General features: G+C 39.5%; 1 protein-coding gene across 4 annotated transcripts in view; it reads left to right on the top strand.

Annotated features, from left to right (window-relative positions):
- Positions 1-13,506, top strand: part of WT1 (WT1 transcription factor) — a 46,701-nt gene that overhangs the window by 18,007 nt on the left and 15,188 nt on the right. The window lies entirely within an intron of this gene.

The following is a 13,506-nucleotide window of genomic DNA, read 5'->3' as shown; positions in this document are numbered from 1 at the left end:
ACTGGCATGTGGGTAACCAGGGTAGCAGTTGTGGGATGGAAGGAACCGATCCCATGTCTCTGCCTCTTCTTGTTTGTCATAGACATACTGTGGGTGAAATGGAGGTGGTGACGTTTCTCATCAACATGGAAAATTGAGAGACAATTAAAAAAATGATGCAGGAGGAACCCTGCTCATTTCCTTAGGAATGTTTCACAAAATACTAAACTTGTGGCATTGTAAATATTCCTTTTAGATCATTCAAGTCTGTCAGTCTTAATTTACTTAACTTGCTTTTTCTCTAATTTACCTTTACATTTTTCAGGGAGAATTTAATTTTCACCTTAAGTCTCTGGCCAGGCTTTTCAAAGACTTTTTTTTTCCCATTCCCAAACATTTGGGCCTTCCCCGGGCCAGTACCCTGCACTATGGAGACATTTCCTTAGCTATTTCCTTTTATTTTCTCTCCTTAAACACCAAGAACCAGCCTTACTCTTTTCTTCTCTCCTTTGTTGGCTCAGTCCTGTTTTTGAACCATTCTTCCATGATCAGCAGAGTTGCTTTTCATCTTATAAGATTTACTATTAGATCCTTCTCCCCAATCCTATACCCCAATTTTTCTGCTATTTTATCTAAATCTCCACTTCCTTTCTCTACCTGAAAGTAAAAAGCCTTCTGTTGCCTTGAATTTTTTTCCCTCCCCACTTCCATCCAAAGGGCTGCTGACAATTTTAGCTTTCTGTCTTTCTGCCTCCTTTCAACTTGTCTTAAGTTGGGTGGCTTCCTGGTCCCACCCTTGCTTTTTGGATCATTTCCTTCTCTTCTCTCTCTTCTGCTCAGAACTTGGTAACTCTTCCCAAACTAAATACCAAGAACTGATAGAACATGATTGCAAAGTTACGTACGTTTCAATCTTAAAAGTTTCTTTATGCTAGAATACAGGGTTTGTTTATTTAATTAAAAAAATTACAGATAAGGAATCTTGGCATGTATTTGAATCTGGGTCTTTCCAGAGTTGAGATAATTTTGATACTTCTTAAGGTCTTGTGTTGTTAGTCATTTGCTGAGGAGTTAGAAACCATATCGTGAGGATGAAGTACAATGTGTGAATAATTTGTTTTGTTCAATCTTGTATAAGAAAAAAAAACCTAGAAGAGTTTTCATTGTTTTGTTACATCTTGGAAAAAGATTTCTGAAATAAAAATGTATTTCTTGAATACTAACTGTATTCAGGGAGCTGTGTAAAAAGGATCAGATAGCCCCAACAGATAGTCCCACAAAAGAACAACTCTTGTGGAGAGCAAAAAATTATGATTATCTAACTTACTGATATCTTCTGTCACATTTTGCATTTATCCCTTTAGAACATGTTGTACGTTCACTAATTTCTGCTTCCATTTTGTGAATTGAACATTTATCTAAGGGTGTATGTTAACATTATGAGGGGCTGTGTGTGTGTTTCCTCTTCTGATCTTACAACCACCCCAGGATACTATGGTCATATCCATCTTGCAGATGAGGAGACTGGGGAGATTAAGCCACCTAACCAAGTTTGCATAGTAAGTGGCAGAGCTGTGTTGGAATCAGTTCTGTCTAACTCTAGGACCTGGGCCCTAGATCAGAGTTTCTTAAACCTTTTAGATTGTCACTACAGTTTGAAACACCTTTTACACTGAGATCTGATATACCCCCATGTGTGGCACACAGACACACACACACACAAAACACACATTTTCACTAAACAGTCCTTACCTGTAAGGATGTTGTGCATGCTGGTATTTTCTGCTCTATCATTTTTTAAATGCTGATTGTGATGCGCTAGATTGATTTTATAAACACTGATGTGTCATGCTCACAGTGTGCCTCTCTTTTAGTTCTCAAAAACCGTGACTCTTTAGCTTTCTCCTCCAAGCCCCAGAACAACCCAGAACTGGATTCAGTTGAATCTGTAATTCCAGTCGACAGTTTGGCCTTTCCCCAAGGGAGACACGGTCTGGGCTGGGGTCATTGTTCTCCGTGAAACTGGGATTACTTTCTCTTGCCATGGTACAAAAAACACTGTTACTGTGGGAAATACATTTGAGAAAAGATACTCCATGAAGAAAGAGTAAGACAAATAACTTTGGTTTCATCCACAGCTAGTGTCTTGACACTATTTGAAATCAATGATAAGAAAAATCATGATGACCAGGTAGATCTATAACAGGAAAACTGGTGATTTTACTGATGCTTTAGAGAAAAAAAGATACATTTTCCATATCACTCATAAAAATGAGGCATTATTAATTTTTTACTAAAATATCATGTATTAATATCTCAGACTAAACCCCACTAAATATTTGTTGATGTCATCTTTTCTTGGAAGTGTTACTTTTTGTAAAACTGACTCCACAAAGAATAGGCTTGCTTCTTTGTGTCCTAAGCAAGTGCTTCTGGGCACGTGTCGTTCGATGTCGGGGAAGTGTTATAATGGGTGGGGGATAGGGTTTTAAGTAGGACGTGGGCAAGATGAAATGAAAACATGGTATGATAGAAGGGGGATACTCTTGCTGCTTACTCCTTTCTCTTCCTTCTACTTTTACTGCTTTCTTATCTCTGCATGCCCATTGGGATCAGAGCTACTTTTATGACTTCAAATGGGAGAATGTTGTATTTCAGTTTAAGTCAAAGAACAGGTACTTCATGGAATCACTTCCTTTCCCTCACCCATAAACAAGTGAAATTTGATTTTTTAAGCGGGTCCCTAGGAGAAAAAATCACTGGGGAATCTTTCTAAGTATGAGTCCACCATTATGAGTACTTCTATTTATGGCGCCTTGTGTTATCTGCTTTTTGTTTCTTTAAAAACATTTTTCTTTGTGTTCTTAATGGCTGCTGATTTCCTAAGGCTTTGAACAAGCCTCAGCTACTCTGTTGGCCTCTGTTTTGTCTCTTCTGAAGAAAATATCCTGCAAAATGGAGAAACACATCAACCTTGACTGTGGTCCAAGTTATTAAAACAAGGAAGAAGTTATTCTCTGGGGACATGGGTAGGGGGAGTTGGAAATCGAACACAATAGAAATGTTAAAGGAGTGCTGAGCAAAATGAATGTCCCTTTGCTGGTCCAAGAAGTTCACAAACTGTTGGGAACAAAAAGTATTTGACCTGTGGATGCTTGAAAGGAAAAACAAAAAGACTCAACCATGAGTGATGTATGGTGAAAACAAAGCTGTGCGTTTTGGTGGGGCCAAGGCTGTCGAATCTGGAGAAAATCCCCGCTAGACATGGTCTCATCCCTGAGAACCTGTGCCAAAAAAGATAGCTGTCTTCTCTGGCTGGGAGCTCCAATACACAGCCCAGCACCTTCACTCTCAGGCTCGTGAACATAAGGTACCCGTCCAAGAGATTTACTTCTTGGAAATAGATAGCTTGCTTTCAAGTGGCTCCTGGAGCCCGAGATGCAAAGCAAAGGTGGAGAGCTGCAATTCTGTGAGTATCGGCATTCCTGAGCCTACTCCTCCACCTCCACCGGCAGCAAAAACTTGTTAATTTCCCCCTTTAAACAGTTCCCTTTATGCTGTTTAAACAGTTCTTTCTTTATTAGTGCCGTGCACTGGAGTTGGCTGGGGTCTGTTGGCTCTTCCAACCAGAGTGAGGAATGGGACTCCTGGGTTTGATGCAGATGGCAACTGTGACTTAGTGCTGTGTCCCTCTCACTTAGGGTGGACCTAATTCAGAATCTTCTTTGCCTTCGCTTCTCACTTTCCTGCTACTTCTTTCCCCTTCTTGACTGTTGGTCTTACCCACCCTTTTCTTTTTGAGCATGTATTCAATTGATGTATTCTTTTCATTATGTAAGTAATGTATATAAATTATAGAACATTTAGAAAATGCAACTATTAGCATATGGGGAAGGAAATTTAAAATCCACCCCCCCCCACCGTAGCCCACATGAGATTACTATTAATACAATGGTGCACACACTTTTAGACCTCTCTATATATGTACATATACATTTATGTCATTTCTTTCATATAGAAAATGATTGGCTTCAGCTGAGATCAAATTCAGCAAATGCAAAGTTCTGCTCATGAGAGTATTGACTTTTTGAAAATATTCTCTGCCTCTTAAAAAATACTTACTATAGTATTTTGGGCTCTTCAGATTTATCTCCATATATGTTTCTAACTATTTTATTTTAAAGTAAAGAACTATTTTCATCTCATAAAGGTGAGGAAAAATGCCAGGTGTATTCAGATTAGGAGAAGAAAGGAGCTGATCAGGAAAGACAGGAAGCGAAGGTGGTGGTAAAGGAGCCAAGTTGGAAACGAGGAAGATGGTGGTGAAATGAGGTTAACGAGGGCTGATAAAGCGGTATGTGTGTATGTTGGAGGGGGAGAGAGCATGTCAGATGAGTGGGGGATATCTTCTTGCCCCCACTCATCTGCAATACTCATGGGAGTATTGCAGTCCCATCCTAGTCTCCTCTGAGACCCTTTTCTCACCATTTAGCCTTCTCCCTGTCATCGGCCCAAGACAAGATCATAACCTTGGGGTAGAAAAACATTGATCTAGAAGCTACACTAATAAAAAGTCATCCAGATAAATGTTTTCCTGAAACCAGGAGCTACTGCATATTTTAGTAGGTGTTTTTCTGTTAAAAGTGAACATGTCCATTTATTCTAGCTTTATTTCTAACTCTTCACTTTTAAAACAAAGCCACAGATGTAGTTTTCTGTAAGGCTAAGATGGTACCTTTATCTAAAATGAAAACAACTTTTTTCCTCCCTTGAATATAGAAGTAACGGAGGCTTATCATTTAAAAAAATTCAGACAGTACCAAAACATGATAAAGAAGAAAAGAAAAGTCATCTGTCATCTCACCACCCAGAGATAACTTTTTAAAAAAACATTTTGGGATATATTTATATCTGTAGAGAAAAAATTCTGGAAACATTTATCTAACAATTAATTGCAGTTAACCTCTGGGTAGAGTAGAGGGAAGGGACAAAAAGCCTGATAGAGATGGGTTTAAGAGATAATGGGAGGAGGTGAACTAGAGACATTGTATAAAGACAACTCTTTCAGGGAGTTTTGCTGCAAACGAGAACAAAGAAATAGAGTTCTAGCTTGCTGGGGAAAGAAGATCAGGATGTTTTGTTTGTAAATTGTTTTGCTTTTATTTATTTGTATTTAGATAGAAGTATTTGCACGTTTGATGGGAATGATCAAGAAGGGAAAAAATTGATCATGGGAAGGAGTAGAGTTGCTCTCTACCCAACGATGTCCTTGGGGGGTGAGAGAGAAGAGGCTCCATAAGCAGTGGAGGCCTGGCTTTAGCCAGGAGCTGGGATAGTTCATATAGTAACAATATTGATTTATAAGAGCTCTTTGTTTAAAAGAGTTCTTTGTTTGAAAGTTCTTTTGCTCATCACATATACTACAAATATTTTCTCAGGTTTGTATTTGAACTTTGTTAATGATTTTTTTTTCTGTTAGGTTTTTATTTTCATAGTAAAAATTATAAGTTTTTGTTTTATAGTTTCAAGTTTTTGGGTTTTGTATCATGCTTAGCTTTTGCCCATCCCAGGGGTTTTAAAAATATTTACTTACTTATTCCTGGTATTTTAAATAATTTACTTTTTAAATTTAACCATTGACTTCATCCTGAATTTATTTGGCAATTGGATTCAAACTTGATTTATTTTCAAATGATGACTAGCCAGTGACCCCAAACCATTTTGAATAATCCATTCTTTCCTCATTGTTTTGAAATATTACCTTTATTAAACACTGAATTCCTTGGATCCATTTCTAGACTCTTTATTCTCTTCTTTTGATCAGCTTGGCTCTTTTTGCCAAGTATCAGACTGGTGTGTGTGTGTGTGTGTGTGTGTGAGTGTGATAGAGTCTTGCTCTGTTGCCCAAGCTAAAGTGTAGTGGCATTATCATAGCTCACTGCAGCCTCCCACTCCCAGGCTCAAGTGATCTTCCTGCCTCAGCCTCCCAAGTAGCTGGGACTACAGGTGCACGCCACCATGCCTGGCTAATTTTTAAATTTTTTGTAGAGATTGGGTGTCACTGATGCCTAGGCTTAGACTGTTTTCTTTGCTGTAATTTTATAGTCTGTTTAAATACCTGATAGGAGAGTTCCCCCCAGCAGTGTACACACTTCTTTCTCAAAATATTTCTGGCGATTGTCTCTTGTTTATTCTTCAAGATAACTTAATTTTGTTAATTTCAAAGAAATTATTTACCTGTATTGGTTCATTAATTGTGACAAATGTACCATACTAACATGAGATGTTAATAATAGAGGAAACTGGGTTTGGGGTATATGAGAATTCTGTGTATAATCTTAGAAATTTTTCTGTAAAAATAATATTCTAAAAAAAGAAATATGTGTTTTAAAAAGTCTTAATGGGAATTTTGGATGGATTGCATCAAGTTTAAAAGTTAATTTTGGAGAGGAAAAAATTCTTTGAATCATTTCTTCAAGAACATGACATTTCCCAACATTTTTGCAAGTCATGTTCTTTCTATGTCAGATGTCCCTATTTAGAATTTTCTCCTTTTTAAGACTTCAACAGTAATACCTCTGGCCTCAAAATCCTTCTGAGAATGAGTGTGATTTCTATTAATTTATTACAAGGTTTTTTTTTCCTTTCTTCACCTTGAATTACTTGTGTTAATAATGGTCAGTTTGGAGGGTGGGGCCTAAGGAAGTAATGGATATGCAACAGATTCCTCACATCTCCAAGCCTCCATTTCATCTGGAGAAGCAGAAGAGATCTTAGTCTTAGAGCCCTGTGCTTAATCCTGGGATTTTATGGAGGAACATTTTATGTAATTCAGTATATTGAGTAAACTTTCTCAGATTCGAGAGTGTGTGAGCAACCTGCATGGGATCCTTTGAGAACCCAGGCTGCGAAGATTCTGCTCCATCTTTCTGGTGTGAGATGCAGAGTTTGTCTGTCATGCGGATTTGAGACACCCGTTCTTGGAGCAGAGCCAGGAGCAGTCTCTGGCCATAGAGCCCAAGCACTGAGAATATGGAACCCGTTGAGTTAGATGAAATTGGGATTCTGAGGAATTAGCACCCTAATGCCAGAGACATGTAAGGGAAGACCCAGATTATTTTTGCATGGTCTGATAATATGGTCTCTGAGTACAGGAGTTCCGAAGTTTGTGTGTTGGAGTAGGAAGGGGAGTCATACCTAAAAATCCTCTTCAAAGAAGTAGGGGGAAGGAAATACTGTGGGTTTTTTGGACTATGTTCCCTCCAGACTGTTGTGGGAAACTGTATTTGAGAGTATCTCTCAGCTCTGCTCTGAGTGTGAAATAAGATGAAAAAGTCAGTTGAGGGAGGTTTGTGTACCACTTCAAGTGGTGAGGAAAGCTTGATGGTTCATAAGGGCTGATTTATACAAGCACTGTTGTCAGGCTGTCAGCCCCTAAGTCTTTGTCCCCTGTTGAATAGTGACTGAGGACTAGAGACACTGTCTGAGTCACTGTCTGAGTAGAGCAACTTTGAGAAGAGGAATACAAACAAGGTTTTAGTAATACTAGTATGGTTGCAATAAGTGGGCATCCTCCAAAAGGTAATACTTTGCAGGGACCAGTACTCATCTATGGGTGTCACATTCTGCTATATCTGTTGAAAAATAAATCCAGTTACCTTTAGATGACTTGTTAGATTGTGTATTCATTGGGACTTTTTCTATAACAGGTGATAGAACCCCAGTCATAATTGGCATAAGTCAAACAGGATACTTAGCAGGTTATTGTATTGTATTTTAAAACCCCATGTCTGGATTCAGGGACTCAGACAGTGTCTCTAGAACACTGCTTCATTGTCTTTTCTCTGCTCTCCTCTGTGCTGGCTGCCTTCTCAGGGAGGCTCTTTCTCCATTGTGGCAAAAAGAGCTCTGGTTTTTCGCACCTTTAGCGTCACAAGGAGAATGCCTCTTCACTGATTCTTCTCCAGCAAAAGAGCTGGGGAAGGTCTGATTGGCCTGGATAGGGTCATGTGACTGGAGAATGCAGTGGTATGATTGGCCAGGGCTTAGTCGTGTTCTCACCCCTGGAGCCTGAGATCGGGATTACAGGGGGTGGTTCCCTGGAAGGAAGAGAGGGCTGTGTTACCAGGGGAAGGTGAAATGTGGATAGGGTGGGCAAACCAAGAGATACTCAACAGAGCATTTAAAAAGAGTTAGTGAAAGTGGGGTTAGATTCCTCTTCCCCTCCAGAGAAGATGTGGAGCTGAATGCTGTAGGGATAGAAAGTAACTGAAGGTGGAGGGCTGTCTGCTTTCTAAGGCTCATGGGGAAAAAGTTCATTAGAAAGTGTAATAGGCCGGGCACAGTGGCTCACCTCTGGGAGGCTGAGGTGGGAGGATTGCTTGAGGTCAGGAGTTCGAGACCAGCCTGAGCAAGAGTGAGACCCTGTCTCTACTAAAAATAGAAAAATTACCTGGGCCCAGTGGCCTGTGCCTGTAGTCCCAGCTACTTGGGTGGCTGAGGCAGGAGGATCGCTTGAGCCAAGGAGTTTGAGGTTGCAGTGAGATATGATGATGCCACTGCACTGCTGACTGGGCAACAGAGCAAGACTCTGTCTCAAAAAAAAAAAAAAAGTTTAATAATTTAGAAGTATCACCATATGCAGTTTTTAATGAAAAGTGGCTAAAAATATATTGCATTTGTTAAAAAGTGCATCTTTTTCTTAAGGTCTAAACTGAAATGAAACCCTTGGGGGAAGGAGGAAGGTAAATTGCCCAAATTAAAAACAACAACAACAACAACAACAACAACTGACTTTTGACTTTTTTCTGTAGGCAGTTTTTGAGGAAATTTTAAATCTGTGAATTGTCAGAAAGCAGACATTACTTGTGTGCATGAATGTATGTGTTTTAGACTTAATCAAATTTAACTTGGGGGGCCGGGCGCGGTGGCTCACGCCTGTAATCCTAGCACTCTGGGAGGCCGAGGCGGGTGGATTGCTCGAGGTTGGGAGTTCGAGACCAGCCTCAGCAAGAGCGAGACCCCGTCTCTACTAAAAAAAAAAATAGAAAGAAATTATCTGGCCAACTAAAATATATATATACACAAAAAAAATTAGCCGGGCATGGTGGCACATGCCTGTAGTCCCAGCTACTCGGGAGGCTGAGGCAGTAGGATCACTTAAGCCCAGGAGTTTGAGGTTGCTGTGAGCTAGGCTGACGCCACGGCACTCACTCTAGCCCGGGCAACAAAGTGAGACTCTGTCTCAAAAAAAAAACAAAAAAAAAAAAAAACAAATTTAACTTGGTTGTTTTCTTTTTTGGATTTTACTTTCTGTACTGGATTAATAAAATAATCTTCATCTTTCTCCCTTTCCCTATATTTACCCAGAAGCAGAATAATCCTTTGGTTTTTTTAATGTATCCATCAATTTGTTAATAGTCCCACTATAAAGGCTATATTATATTACACAAAGAGAAGAGAATGGCTAGATGGCATTGCTAATAATATTTGTGCAGAATTGTAAACTTATTTAAATAGTGCCCTTAGTTTGTCACGCTCAGGCAAAGAGAAAAACGGTATTCATGTTGATCTAGAGGTCCCTGTGCCAGGTTGTCCCCAGCTCTGACTATGGATAATCCAGTCTTTATTCATTCCCCAAGTAAAATTTTTATAAGTGGATGTGAAAGTGAGTTTTCAAATTACTCTGGCTACAGGGAAATTGGATTTTCCTTCAGTAAAGCTTTAAACCCAAGCATTCTGGTGTAACCACTAACATTTCCTAGGGGATGTTTCTGAATCTTTTGGCTCTAAGTCCTCTAGGGCTGTGCTTAGTTCAAATCCAACTATCTCTGGTTCATCCAAGTGCATGGTGGGTATGGTAATTGTTCAGAGGTTTGTTGTTTTGTTGGTTTTTATTTTCTTTTGCTGATGTGCTCTCTTAAGTTTTTTATACTGTAACAGTTCTCCCTTCCTTTTTTTTTTTCTCAGACTATTCATTAGTTGAATATAGCAAATCAATTGTCTTTTAGAATATCCCACAATCTGGATTTGGCAGATTGCTTCCTTGTATAGTCTTTTAAATTTGGGTCTCTCTCTGCTGTATTCCCTATAAATGAGTAGTTAGATCTGGAGGCTTGATTAGATTTAGGTTTCTGTCTCTTTTTTCTTTAGGCAAATATAATTGATGAGTGGTGCTGTGTTCGGCTTCATCTCTTGTGTTTTAACTTCAAGGAAACACAATTTCTTAACACAATTCCTTCCTTCTTTTCCCTCAGAAAGTGGGACACTAAACAAGGGGGTGATGGTTCTCAGGCTTGCAGCAAAGTTTAGTGTCAACATCAAAAGGAATCAGGCATTGAAGCATCTCATAGATAAGCCCTGAGTATCAAGGATGGAGACAGAAGAGGGGTTGATGGGTAAATTCCATGTTTTGGATACAGGAGAGTTTGGCATTTTCCCAGGTGCTTCCCGTCAATCTGATGAACTCTGCAGGGGGGAGAAGACAGAGATGAAGATGGGGGAAGCCCACCTGGCCAATAACTAGAGGTGGGGGAGAGAAATCACAGGCTAACGTTCCCTTTTCTGAATATTCATATTAATGCTAATTGCCTTCAAAAGGCTCTTTCTCCTTTCTTTTCTTTCTTTCTTCCTTTTTTTTTTTTTTTTACCTCTCTTGTTGATAAGGGATTTTGGGGCAGCTCTGGTTTTCCTCATCTGTAAAACCTCAATTCCTTTTTATTAATCTTCATGTGCCTGTGGAATATCAAAATTAATCATTTCTAAAGAAGTTACTCTTTCAAACGTTAGATTTTTTTTCTGGGCCAAACCTCAGTGTACATGTTTTTGGTGTCAGGAGGGCTCATAATTTGTGTTAGATGAAGGACTTTTTCTCTTTTTGCGAACTTTCCAAGGACACATGTTTATGCATTTTAAAGCTGTCTAGGAAAAGCAAACTTTCTCAGGATACATTTTTATGCATTTCAGAGATACTTAGGACAATGTACAGTGCAGGCCACCGCCAGAAATGCAGTCACAAGGTGCGTGCTCTGCTGCTAATGCTTCTCTGCTTAATTTATTTTCCAAGTTAGGGAGAGAATTTTTTTTCTTTTGGTAAAGATCGTGCACAGTTTGGACTGCTCTGTCACACATAAGAAGCCATTTCCATCAGTTATCCTTGTGCTTTCTTTATACCAAAATAAATGTCATACCTCCAAGCAGAACCCTAAGAAAGCTGAAGAAGGACTATTTTAAACTTGCCCTTCCTCCTTGGCCCCGCGCTCTTAATCCTCCTCCTCATGTTTTAAACCTTCAACATGCCTCATTTCATTCATACTCTTGGAGAAAAGAGCTGGGAATTATTCAAGTGTCATGACGATGGAAGTGAACTTGTAGGATGGGTTACAACACCAGAATTGTCCAGTTTGTTTTGAAATAAGAACAGCCCTGACCTGGACTCAAACTCCTGCTCTGCCACTTGCCATCTGTCTGACTTTGGGAAGATAACTCAATCTCTGCTTAAACCATAGTATTCTTTGCAGTGAAGAGGGGATAATACCATGTAAGCATCAGTTACCATTTAATGAGTGCATACCACGTACCAAGCATTGAGCTTTACTTACTGAGCTCATTTGATCCTTCAACAGTCTGATGGGTGGGAGGGGCTTTCATTTTCATTTTACATGAAACTGAGGCCAGGGATGCTAAGTCATTTGTCTAAGATGATATACCTTAATGACCCCTAGGGTTCTGCTAAGGATTGAAAATATAAATTTTATTGATCTCAATCACCAGGTTCATGAGAAGCATACGATAAATACTTTTTATGGTTGTCAGGCACCAATTGTACATAATCGTAGACCTCCTGAATATTTTGTTGGGATAAGGTTATGGAGAGATATTTAACTTTTGCTCCCCACATAGTTTACATCTTTGATTTTCAGACAAATCTGTAAAACAAGATATTAGCTTCATTTTACAGATGACCAGTATTGGATGCAGAGAGGATTAGATGATTTGCCCATGACCACAGAGAAAATAGATGGCAGAAGTGGGCCTGGGATGCAGGTCTTCAGATGCAGAATCATTGTTCTTTAAGATTATTTTGGAGCTAAAGGATCCAGATTAATACAGCTCTTTCAAGTGCACCTGCAAGAAACTGAATAAATCTGGTTTCTTTGGTATGGTAGGCTAAATAATGACCCCTGGCGATATCCAGGTCCTGATTCCTGGAACCTAGGAATGTTTTCTTATATAGCGGAAGGGACTTTGCAGATGTGATTAAGTTAAGGATCTGGAGATGGGAAGGTTAGCCTGGATTATGCAGGTGGACCCTAAACATAGTAACAAGTGTCCTTACAAGAGGAAGGCAGAGAGAGAGTTTGACGACAGAGGAGTAGAAGGAGATGTCACAAAGGAACCAAGAGATTGGAGTAATGTGAAGAAGGGGCCAAGGAGAGAGTGCGCAAGTTCTAGAAACTGAAAAAGGCTAAGAAAGGCATTCTTCCCTCAGAGCCTCCAGAAAACAGCCCTGCTGACACCTTGATACCTGGTGAGGGTGGTTTTTAGACTTCTGATCTCCAGAATTGTAAGAGAATAAGTATGTGTGTTGTTCTAAGCTACCAAATTTGTGGTAATTTGTTATAGCTGTTAATAGGAAACTAATATACTTGAACTACTGGTACAGCAAATACCGTTTTCTGTCTAGAATCTCAATGCTTAAGGCCAGTGAAATTTAGATGCAAACCATTGAAATCTTCAGATTAAAACTTCTTCTAGATTTTGGTCTACAGCACTGGCCATTCTAGCTGTATAACCGTAATATGCTTTCAAGTTTTCAAGGGTTTAGAAGATTCTATACCCAGTTTTCTAAGACCCGGGCATATCCGCATCTTTATTTTGTTACCAGTGGGAGGAGACAGTGGAATCAAGATGGAATTTTCCAGTCTATAGCTTAAACTTCACTGTTCAGTCTTGAAATGCTGAAGTTCCAGATTGGTGGACCTTAGGCCAGATGTGTATTTAATTTGACCTGACAGCAATTCTTTAAAATTTCAATTATTTGCAAGAATTTACAACTCAGGTAATCTCAGAAAGATCCAGATTCCCGACTTTTCTTGGAGAGTGGGAAGATGTGGCAACACTGGGTTCATATGTTGACAGTAGTTGGCTGGCACAGCTGGGTCATGGCTGCCTCTATGGCAGGGGCTGGTGTGGCCAGGGTGGTGGTCCCTGCCAGTTCGGTGCCATCTTATGCCTCTTTGTGGCCTTCTTCATTTATTTCTCTCACTTACTTGGCCCCTGTAGGGGTTCTTTTTTTTTTTTTTTTTAATAAATAAGAACCAAATTCATATTCTGACCGGTTTAGCAAGCACATAAAATAACTGCCTCCTTAGCCAATAATCTAGAAATGCATGGAGAATAAGAGAGGTGACAGAAGAGTAAAGACAGGTAAATGTCTTAGCTTTCAAGTAGGAAAAAAACCAGTGGATTCTGGAAACTTCAGAGCAGTGAGGTTAGCATGAGTTCTTGGGAAAGTTATTAAGCAGA

The sequence above is a fragment of the Lemur catta genome, chromosome 7 (assembly GCF_020740605.2).
Source record: "Lemur catta isolate mLemCat1 chromosome 7, mLemCat1.pri, whole genome shotgun sequence".
NCBI classification, from domain to species: Eukaryota; Metazoa; Chordata; class Mammalia; order Primates; family Lemuridae; genus Lemur; species Lemur catta.
The sequence above is the reverse complement of the archived record's forward strand: the minus strand, read 5'-3'. Positions and strand labels throughout refer to the sequence as shown.